The 12,016-nt window shown below is 29.8% G+C and overlaps 1 protein-coding gene across 1 annotated transcript in view; it reads left to right on the top strand.

Annotated features, from left to right (window-relative positions):
* Window positions 1-12,016, top strand: part of LOC107446818 (glutamate receptor ionotropic, kainate 2-like) — a 96,841-nt gene that overhangs the window by 28,670 nt on the left and 56,155 nt on the right. The window lies entirely within an intron of this gene.

Genomic DNA, 12,016 nt, shown 5'->3' with positions numbered 1-12,016 from the left:
GCGAAATGTCTCCTTAAATGAATTCTTATGGAATAAAAGCTGAAAGACATGGAATAAAATAATTTAAAATAACATTTACAGAATGTTTCTATTTGTATTTTTATTTTAATTATAATGATTTTTGAGAATTAATATTATTGCTGCACCATGTTTTGCAAAAAAATGGGACTATGTAAAGAGAAAAAATATATTTCTTTACTGCAAATATACATATCTGGATCAATTTCAAATAAAGCCATAACTTATATCTAACAATTTCAGTAATGTTTTTGATAAGATGTTAGGAAATATATAGTATTTATATTAAACAATTTTGGAAAGTTTTACCCTTAATTAAGACAAAGGACTTAAAACTTTTTCCTTACGATAAAATCAAAATAACACCAAGGAATAATATTTTTTCTGTTGCATTAGATTTTTTAACGGATCTTGGATATTTTCCCTTTGCTAATTTCAGAATTACAGTTGATTTCTCTATGCAGCAAATGTTTTTTTCTTATTTATTTATCTTTACATCTAGTAATTTACTGATATTTTTAGTTTATTTTTCAAAAAAAAATATTATATTGTACTAGTTTAAAATCGTTATATATAAAAATGGGACGAATAAATGCTGCGGCAAGTTTCTAGGAGAGTTAGGGCATATAATTCCCTTTTCTGAAATTTTTGCCTGTACTTCTGTACAGGTCATAATATAGAATCGCCCATAGCCATGTAGGATGATATTTCCAGGCATGGGTTCTTAAGCAGTTTCATTCCTGAAGATGCGCTGCCTTAATTTCCCCAGCAGTAATTGTATTGTTTATTTTTTTTAAACTATGTCCTTGTTCTTTTCCATTTTTTCAACATTTATCGTAAATCGCGGTTTGTCTGTTTTTTTGCATTCATTTTTATTTAACTTTGTAAAAAAGAACGTGCCCTTCTAAAAAGAGCTCACAACACAGAAATTAGGTCAAATATAAACACTAATCAATGCCCGATTTAGGAAATTGAAACAAAATTGGTCACATGTTATCAACAGTGAAAAGTAACTACTGAACAGCGAAAAAGAGAATTTTATGATTGGCTAATTTTTGCCATGCTTAGTTATGTGATATTTAAGAAGCATCATTGCAAGAAGCATTTATTCCCTAGGAAACTAGTTTCCTAAAGTCTGTTCATGGCACCGTTTTTGTTTGGTAAGGAATCTCAAATTCCAGTTTTAATATTCCTTAAAGAAAGTCATTTTCGATTCCCTGCATCTCGTAGTGGGGTACCTGATCTTGTTCCCTAACTCCCCAGGAAGTTAGTCTCCACATTTACGCAACCCCCCTGTTATATATAACGTATTTTAACTTGTACATTTCGACAAAAAATAAACTGAAAATGTCATTTTAAAGTATCTGCAGCTTTAGAAGTAAAATTAATTTCAGATTTGAAATCCCCTGTCTCGAATTAGCTTAGATCAATTATTTGCATAAATGCAACAAAATATTTATTGTCCTGTGCAATTTATTAAAATTAAAATATCAGTTTTCCTGACCATTTTCTTCAGTTTAACTTTGAAAATTGGGTAAATATGAATGTAAACCACTAACTACAGACAGTTTTATGGCAGCTGAGCATAGACAGATTATTTGCATATTTACTTGTAGAGTAGGAACCTTAGATTAAATGAATGGAAACACCATACAACTAGTCTAGCGTTAGGAATCTCAAATGAAAAGCATAATCTATAATCACTTATATTTACGTGTATTAAATCAAAGAATATCGTTTTGCAATAGCAATAGGACAAACCTCCAGACACAAATGAGTAATTGTCTTTTCTGCACAATTTGACTACAACCTTTAACTGGAAATATTCTAATGGGCATTAATGGTTTAATGTCAACTTATTTGATACAAAATTCAATTTTTAATGCACACGGGGCTGGAAAAGGAGGCTTAAAAAAGACGTTTACAGAAAAAATATTTATGAGTTTGCAGACTCTGTTTTGAAGTTGAGTTGAATACGACTTAAATATTTGTACTTCCAAAATGTTCTAAAAAAGGAAATGTTTAAATATTTTTCGAAATACTTCTTTTGGAAACTAGAAGAAAATAACTAAAAAAAAATAAAAATTTAAATTAAGAGAAATTGTTTTGCAAAAAAACGCTTTGTATACTTTGATCGTATGAGACAAAACCAGTTAATTGAGCGTAAAGAAAAAGCAACAGAGAGGATATTTTATAAGTTTTAAATGTTTGGAGAATAAAAACTGTTTGAAATGAGAAGAATAGTTCACAAAAGTACAAATTAGGATAAGGCAATCCCTTTGAAACATTCATAGAGATTTGAAATTAGAAAATATCTTTCAATGTAGAATAATCTAATAAATAATTGCCTAGATTTAATTATTATTCACATTAACCATTGCATATTTAATAATAAAACTTTACTTTGAAATCAAATTTTCAATTGAATGCTTTGCACTATTTGAATAATATACTCCTCTATTCACAAAAGGCTTATTACATATGCGGGATATCACTCCTCAAAATTAATCAATCATTGTTTCAAACCGCTGAGTAGATAGCAGAGATAAATTATATAGATTTCTCTTGAAATGATTTATGGCTTATATATGAAAGTTAGTTTATTAAACTAAATTGTTTTAGGCATAGAGAGACAGTTAATTTAATGTCTAAAAAATTGCAAATTATATTCAGATTATTAAATTTATTGATCTTTAGAAAACTCTAAGGTTCCTTTACTTTATCCTCATAATATTTATTTATTTTTACTTCATTTAAATACTATAATAAATGTTTTAAGTTAGAAAAAAAATCGTTTAATTGTACATGTATTTTTATAATAATTTTTAGACAAGCTTAGTTATTTATTTTTTTTTAAAAGTGCTGTATTTCTTGATGTCTACTTCTTTTTAAAACTGTGATTGTTTTTAAATATAAACTGAGACTTATTCAGAAGGAATTTAAAGTAAATGAATGATGTTTTTGGGATGCAATCAAAACAAAGAATAATAATCACATTAACTGCATTTTCCACAATTATATATTTTTAGTCTACAGCACGTAGTTATTATTTTTTTTTCATTCTTACATAAAAACTAATTCGATAGTATATTAAGTCTCATTAACTCATTAAACTAAAGCTCAATTTTTCTACATTTTGTATATCAAAATAAACGCCATGATTCCATTGAAAAAGCTAATTTAAAATTCTCACATAAAAGAGTTTTGATTCAGTTAGAAAAAATTAATGAGTTCAGAAAATAAATTTAGGTACCTCATGATCAAGTTAGCATGCCTTATATACCAGTGAATTGATGTTTATTAATCGTAGTGGTAGTTACGCCGCAATACTCCCCCACCAGAATTTTATCAGGGATAGAATTCGATGAACGGATACCACTAGTTGCTGTACTTGTGAAAGACCGGGACAGCTGGAGTTAAGATCACCGGGTTTTTTAGTTCTGAATTGTGAGAGGTGTATTAACTTCACAGTCGTAGTCGCTCCTGTGTTACCTTTAGCAGTCGAGTGTATGCAGGCTGACGTTATGTATGGTCGAGACGAGACAGAGCAGCAACAGCGTGAGAAGGAGGATAATGAGGCAATCACAAGTAAACTGCTCAATGTGGATCATCCATCGAAGTAGGCGTTACCAGATCGAAGTGGGTGTTACTGTCAAGATTGGCGTGATCATATCACGTCCGTAAGTCACCAATGAATGTGGGGGGAGGAGTTATCGACAATGACAACCTTCATCCATCAAGAGATACCTCATGATTGAATCAAGTTAGCATGCCTTATATACCAGTGAACTGATCTTTAATAATCGTAGTGGTAATTACGCCAATTAAATTTAGTAATAACGCAAAATGTCAAAACTATTTCAAAATCTAAAATTGCGTTAACGAAATCTCATATTTCTTATTACTCAATACAAAGAAATTATTTTTTATTAAACTATTTTTATGACATTTTTGGAGTTAAATTTAATAATAATGTGATGAACTGCTACACACATAGTTTCTGTTTAATATTGTGTATTAAAATAAAACTTACACAAACAAGTACCTCAAGTGCCTTATTGAAAAACACAGGAATAGAAAGTTGTCTTCTTGAAGAAATATTTAAACTAGAACCTATTGATTTAGACTCCCAACGATTGGAGAATTTAAAGGAAAATCTGCTTTGAGAAATCAATAAGTTTCCTGTTTCTGTGTTTGTTCAATTCAAATATCGAAATGTTTCATTCATGGATTTCACTCGAGAATTTCTTGAAATTTTCAGAATCCTATTCAAATGTTAATTTCACTTTCATGAACTGAAAGAAAAGTCTTTATTTTCTTCTAGAAAATATTGTGGTTTTTCCCCAAAATGAAATTAGAAAAAAGCGCACCTGTACTGTTTCATGAAATTGAAATATTTGATATTAAAATAATCTTATTTTGAATTTTACCAGAAGTGTGTTTTATGGAATTTCATATAATTTAATCAGAAAAGGGAAAAAAAGTTTCCGTGCGTGGTGTTCTTTTTATCTTTTTGGAATTTTGAATAAAGAATAAAATGCATTTTTGTCTATAGTGATATAGTTTTAGAATCATTAACAACTGTTGTGTTTCAAATAAATATTAAATGTTTCGTTTAGTATTTGGTGTTAAACAACTATTAATTAAAATCTATAATAATTACTACATCATTTAAATGTATATTCTTCTCAAATAGTTGTGAAATATGTCATTTTTCATGGATCGTGAAACATTACACCGTTAAAAAATTTATGATCAAATTACAGTATTGGAGAACTGGCACTCAGGGTGCCGGTACTTTTCGGAACAAAATTTAATGGAGAAAATTTTTGATATTGCGTACTTTTTGCATTAATATAAACTGTAAAATCACTAAATAACTGTAATCCAAAAAACTTTACTATATAAAAATAATTGTATAAGTAGATTTTGTGGTAAAATTGATTTTACGGGCATTGCTCTCAAGGTGCCAGTAGTATTTACAGTAATTTTATCAGGAATTGTTTTTACAATATAAAAAAAATTTAATTATCTTAAGCTCAATTTTAATAAATGTGTAAGAAAATATTACCTTTAAATATTTTTTGTTAGCTTTTATTATCACGATTTTTCAATTTTACAATTATTCGTTACATTAATATAGATAAAATAAATGAAAACAAATACATGCCTTTAACACTATAAATATTTTTATAATTAACCAAAAAGACATGATATACTCATAATAAAATACATTTGATGTGGTCAGGGAAGGAACTTTAGTCATGTTTTCTTCATTATTTATTTTTTATTGAAAGTGACCAATGTTTTAATGCTTAAACTACGGTAGTAAGTTATTTCATGTAAAGATAAATAAAAAAAAATAGTCTGTAATCGGTAATTATTGCTCTCTGTATTCAAAAATTTCATCTACTACTGATTAAAATAAAAAAAAATTAAAAAAAACTATTTGCAAGGTATTTTCTTCCATATTTTTATTAATTTTTAAATACGAAAGGAGTTTTCTCATATTCTATTCCACAAACTTGAAGAAAATTTACAAATGCTAGCAAAAATTACAAATTAATAATTTAATAGAATGAATTTTTTGTTGTTGTTGTATGCCTGTTTAGGTAGTGGGGGTGCGACTGTTCCTGTTTTTCAGTGGCGCCATCTATGGCCAGGAATTCGACTTTGGCCTCGCCATTCACACTGCCACAATTGGTTTATAGGGCGGGTCACATTCACACACAAAGGAGAAAGAACACAGAACACAGAGAGAGAAAGAAACGTCCATGCCTCGCCCGGGATTCGAACCCACGACCTTTCCGATGCAAGGACAGTTCCCTGCCCCCTACACAGGCCGGTCGGCGATGGAATAAATGAATGAATCATTTGAAGATACAAATAAATGAAAGAAAAAATAGAGTAGTCTATGTTTAAATGATTAAATAAATGGATAAATAATAAAATAAGTGGCTTTAAATGAGAGAATTAGTAAATGAATAACTAAATAAAGCAGTGTATATTTAATATGGAGCAAATATTACTATTAAAGAGTAATTATTTGAATGAATGTATAAACACTGTTCATAACAATCATAAAAATATAAATTACACGAGTCTCTGCTATTACACGCTTAAAACTCATGAAAAAGAAGAAAAGAAAGAAGACAGATACTTAAGGTGCTTTATTCACGTCGCTAGAGTTGCACAATGAGCTATTTGGAGTCGAACACGTGAAGAGGATGATCTGCAGACATGCCATCGATATTTTGATCGTCTGTAGAGGGGATGGCTCCCCTACTATGGCAGCCCGACGACCTGTGCATGAAGTCGAACAAGATATTAGAACATGATATCTTGTTCGACTTCATATTCGAACAGTTTAACCGGGACTGATACCGCTCTCCCTCGGATCATATGCAAGCTGCTCAAAGTGGTCACCCGCCAGCTTATTGGCAACAGCTAGTGATGCTTTACTTCGGTGTACTACTGGGAACCGTGTATTCACGATCAAAATAGAAGCAAATACTAACGTATTAAGAAAAATAGAATTTTTGACTCGTTTTGAACAAAGAAGTTAAAAATTGCATTTTAAAAGTTATTGCATATATAGAAAATATTTTTTTGATATCCAAAAAACTGTTGTTTATTATTTTTTTCAAGGAGATAACTTATTTACTTTCTTTAAACAATAAGTTCCCGTACTTTATTGAAAACTATCATTAAATTTTAAAAAAAAACTAGGTGTATATTGTAATAAGAAAACAAAAAAAAAAACAGGCTAACCATTTTTTGACGATACGCAGTAAAGAAAATAAGCAAATATGAACTGCAACATTTCTCTGCAAAGATAAAGAAATCACATCGTTTGAAATTAAGTCGCGAATGATAAATTTTGGACAACTTGATAGCGCATCTTCGTAGCTTTGATAATTGGCCACAACATGTTTAGCTATGTCATCAAGAATTGTTTTTAAATCTCTATTTCACGAGAAGAGTTGATGACTTTTATCCTTAAGACAAATTCAGACTAATATTTTTTTATTTTTTCCAGTTGGTATAGTAAAGAACACTATCTCTCTCCCTGAATCTATGTATATGTTACGGTCAATGGGAATCATTAGTTATTATTAATACTAACTGGTCAATAATAATAATAACCAAATAACCCGGTTAAAGTTAACAATTCAAACAAATTTATCACGTTAACTGATTATTATTAATTATAACCTAAGAAGTTTGGTCAACGTCATTCTTTCGTGTTTTTATTGGGGATATTTCTGAATCATGATCCGCCACGCCAACTATAATCGCTAAGTGCCAAATTTTTTTTAAACTTAAAGCATTAAAAAATAACTTATAAATGTTTGCCCGGGAGTAGCAACATGTTATACCCTTCGAGTTGGTCCCTTTCTGTGATTTTTTTTTTTTTTTTTTGTTTCTCGCCGGCCGCTGTAATACTATAAGAGTTCAGAAACTTCAATAAAAAGTTATTGCTCTTCTTCTTATTAACACAGGGGAACCACTCTTCGTTGCATTTAAACAAATACTTTATCCTGCCTATATCCGGTGAGGGAACTTTAAAATTGAAATTAGTTTTGCTCCTAAAGCTACAGATTTTATTTTGAATAATATTTTTTTTTGTCTAAATGTACAACTTTGAAAGCATCATATATAGCAGAGAGTTGCATAAATGTTGAGACAAACTTCTAATTGAGTTCAAACATATCATTAGGGTAAAAACTGACAAGAAACCTATGCCGGTAAATGCCGTCATAAGGCACTAGGGGCGCTTCCCCCATAATGACTTGTTCAGAAGCACGATGAAATAGTTCATAATTAGTGCATAGTTCAAATAAGCCTATAATTATTCCTAGGGTGCATTAGTACCCGGTAAAATAATACGTGGTTCAATTTGAAGATTATGGATCAAAATTAAGGTGAAGTACAGGGCCATGTTTTAATACAGAATATTGACATCGAATTTTCTCATAATTAGTGTATAGTAGGTATAATAGTTCAAATAGAGTAGCGCCCATAGTGGAGTATAATATTTCAGGGCATGCGTTCCTAATGCAGTTTTATTCCTAATTATATGCCTTGACTCCCCAAATTTGTCGTAACATTTATTCCATCCCTGTTATTTATGATGTTTTAAAACACGTATATTTCGACAAAAAATAGACTAGAAGTGTTATTTAAAACAAAATGTTGCTTTGAGAGAGAAATTGATTACAGATAAGAAATCAGCGATATGAAGGAATCTAAGATCTGTTTAAAAAAAAGTTCATGCAACGGGAAACAAAAACAAAACATTTTTTTTCTTCCTTTTTCTAAAAAATGGCAACAGAAAACAAAACAATAAAGACACCAATTCAATATTTATTACATCGATGTCTTACATTTGCTACTGCTTCTTATTAAAAATAATAAAAATTATTTATGTGGTCAAAAAGACTACATTTGAATATTTATTACGTATTTCATAACTTTCATAATGTAATAAAGCATATAGCTTTTATGTGGTGATTCTACTTACGAGAATTACTTGCGACAAAATCTATACTCCATTCAATGCTTTTCACTCTTAAATAAGTATAAAAGTATATTTCTTGAAAAGAATTTTAGCCTTTTTATTAGGAAATTTAATGGAAAACGCAGATGATTATATACGTTAAAACTGAAATATATTAACAGGGATGATTGTACGAGAAAGGACGGAAATTGGTAGCGAAATTCTTTAGAGAAATTGAAAATTCAAATCACGCCCAGAATCTCTTTCAGTCTCCCCCAACTTGATAAAATTTCCCTAAGCTCCTTTGCACTCTATAATGCACCTCCACGTACACGATGCATCACATTCGTAATTATATCGACCCAGTATCTATTGTCTGTTGCAAAAGTTCTTTTTCACAGAATTAAGAGTTTTGGGATTTTTTCTACAATGGCTAGTAATTTAAAATGCTTTCAAAATTGAACTCTTTGTTCTCTTTTATATGAGAGAGTTACTTTTTGAACTTTTCTCTCTTTATGCATTTTGCATATAATAGCAGTTATATCAAAATAAAACTAGTTTTTTATTCTCATTTATGAAAATAATTCAGTTAGCTAAAAGAAATACGATGCGGAAAATGCAAGAAAAAAAAAACTTTTATGAAGGACAGGAATAAATCAGAAAATTCGTTTTGTTTTATTTTACCATACGAATAAGCTAAATTTCAATAGACAAACTATACGATGTAGCTAGTATTCCTTAATTATATACAAGGTCCGGCTATTAATTTCCAGGACTGACGTAACTGTAGGAGAACGAAAAGCCGGAAGATGGTGCTAATGATTGCATATTGAAGAGTGTTTTCTTGCGCATGTGCAGTGCAATCGGCACCAAACTGAAGTAAGTGGTTCTCGTAGAAAGGCGCATTAAAACATAGCTCTTAAATTCTTGTTGTCGAAGTGAAAATGGAGCAAGAATAAACATTAAATGTTGCTTCAAATTGGGCAAGACAGCTGCGGAAACCAACAAATTGTTAAAACAAGTTTACGGCGAGGAAGCATTATGTCGCTCAAGAACTTTTGAATGGTTTAAAAGCTTTTGGGACAGCGCGAAAGCGTGGAAGATGATCCACACACAGGTTGGCTGCAGTCGTTACGCACGCCGGAAGCAATTGAAAAAGTTTGCTTCCACACATTGCGTTGCCTGTGAGGCTATTCTTAACCCAGCATGGTGTCGTTAAGATGCAGCATCCACCATACTCTCCAGGCCTAGCACCCGCAGACTGTTTCCTAAGCTGAAAAATTCGCTGAAGGGGACAAGATTTCAAGATGTCGAAGCCATCAAGAAGACTGTAACGTCATTATTAAAGAGCATTCCGAAAGAGGACTTTAAAACTTCTTTCCGAAATTTGTACAGCCGAGCACAGACGTGCATTACGGCTGATGGGGATTACTTCGAATAATATTAAATGGCTATGTGTTTAATTTTATTTTCTTCTGAGTTATTCTATGAGTCCTGGAAATTAATAGCCGGGCCTTGTATATATATATATATATATATATATATATATATATATATATATATATATATATATATATATATATATATATATATATATATATATATATATATATATATATATATATATATATATATATATATATATATATATATATATATATATATATATATATATATCATTAGAACATTCTACGACGAACCGTTCAAGCGGGATGAGTGAAGGACGAAATGGAATTTTCTGATAGGTTAAACGTTAACCATTGTTTTAAATTTTACTATAAATTATTCAAATATTTTTTGAAGATACCATCAGTAATATTTTCTAGCTTATAGCTCTATTTGCACAGAAAAGTTATTACATATAGTTTAACATTTAATTATCCTTTATACTCTATGTCAGATAGATTAAATGAGCAGCATTAACGTGGTTTCATTCATGGATTACGTTACCAAATTAATAATTTTAAAGTTATCTGATATCACATGTTTATTTTGCTTATAATATTTCTTTCAAACTGTGTTTCCATAAAGACTGTTAACCAAACGACTACACACTGACTACACACCAAACGACTACAATTTTTGATTACGATAACAAATCGTAATACTACTTCATTTCGAATATATTATTCACTTATTGAGAAACAGGCTCTAAATGCATACATGTTCGCGTTTCTTAAAATTTTACTCCTTTTCTCACACATTTTAATTCCATATTTACCAATTACTTCTGTATGGATTTACTTGCAACTGGAAGGTGAAACCAATGGAAACCTAAATAGCTATTAGAAAGAAAATTCGCACATTTAAAAGAGTCTAAGACTACAACAGGAAGAGAAATTGCTAAAAAGAGAATAAAAGTTTTCTCAATATTTTTGCCTGCTTAAATTGCAATTTAAAGGAAAAAGAAAAAGAAAATAAATAAACATGTCTCAGTTAAATGCTAAATCGTAAAGAGTTAAAAATAGAGAAAGATTATGTACGCATTTAATATTGAAATAATAGTTTTGTAGCTTAGTCTTTTCTGTGGTATTTCTGAAAAAAATATCTTTTATTGTATGATTTACTACACCAATTAGCATTTATTCGTAATGTATCATTTGTTTATTTTACCATTAAAAAGAAAAAATAAAGTTCACTAAATAAAAAAATAAGAGCATCAATAACATAATTCCAATAACTTAGTATCTCTTCCAGAAATTGTGCATAAGTCATGTGGCATTTTACATTTAAATGCAAAGCAATTTTATCTTTAATATATTTTCAGATACCAAAGTGCAAAAAAAACTGAAATAGTTTTCACCATTTGATAAAGATAAAGGAAATCTATAAAGGGGATGAAAAAAAAGCACTGAAAGTTGCGGGTTAACAGAATCATATAAAAAGGGATAACAACAAATTTTATCTCTAGTCATGAAATGTTACTTTCACAAAATAAAATTTTATTTAAAATAGGAGAAATAGGAAGCATTCGAAAAGAAAGAAAAAATGAAGCAACAAACGTTATTGGACAACGTACCGGATGTAATATTGATTCCTTTTAAAAAGCGCAACGTCAGGATTTTTTATGCCAAGTATTTAAATAAGGAAGAAAAAATATTTCAATAAAGTATCCAAGAAAATTCATTCTGAAATTATTTTTATGTCTGCTCCCTCCCCCCTCTCTCTCTTTTTATGGCATTAACCAATGCATCGTTTACATAAAATTCACCCAGCATGGAAAAAATGTATAGAAATTAAACGAAAAAATAGTTTTAAAGATCTGAAAGATTTGTTGAAAGGACTTTTTTCACGTATCAGGGATTAAAAAATTATGTTCTGGATATTACTAAATGCCTTAAATACCCACTTGCAGTAAATAATAAGAAAAGTATTTCGGACTAAAAATCTAAAATTAAGGATGTTCTTAGGCGTTTTGAGTCAAAATGCTGTCAACTCCTAGTTCTAATATTAATTAAGTTAATCGACAAATTTATATAAAAGTTCGTAAATATTGAA

Source organism: Parasteatoda tepidariorum, chromosome 7 (assembly GCF_982258835.1).
Source record: "Parasteatoda tepidariorum strain Cologne lab strain chromosome 7, Ptep-v5.0, whole genome shotgun sequence".
NCBI classification, from domain to species: Eukaryota; Metazoa; Arthropoda; class Arachnida; order Araneae; family Theridiidae; genus Parasteatoda; species Parasteatoda tepidariorum.
Note: the sequence above shows the minus strand (reverse complement) of the source record. Positions and strands in the feature narration are given on the sequence as shown.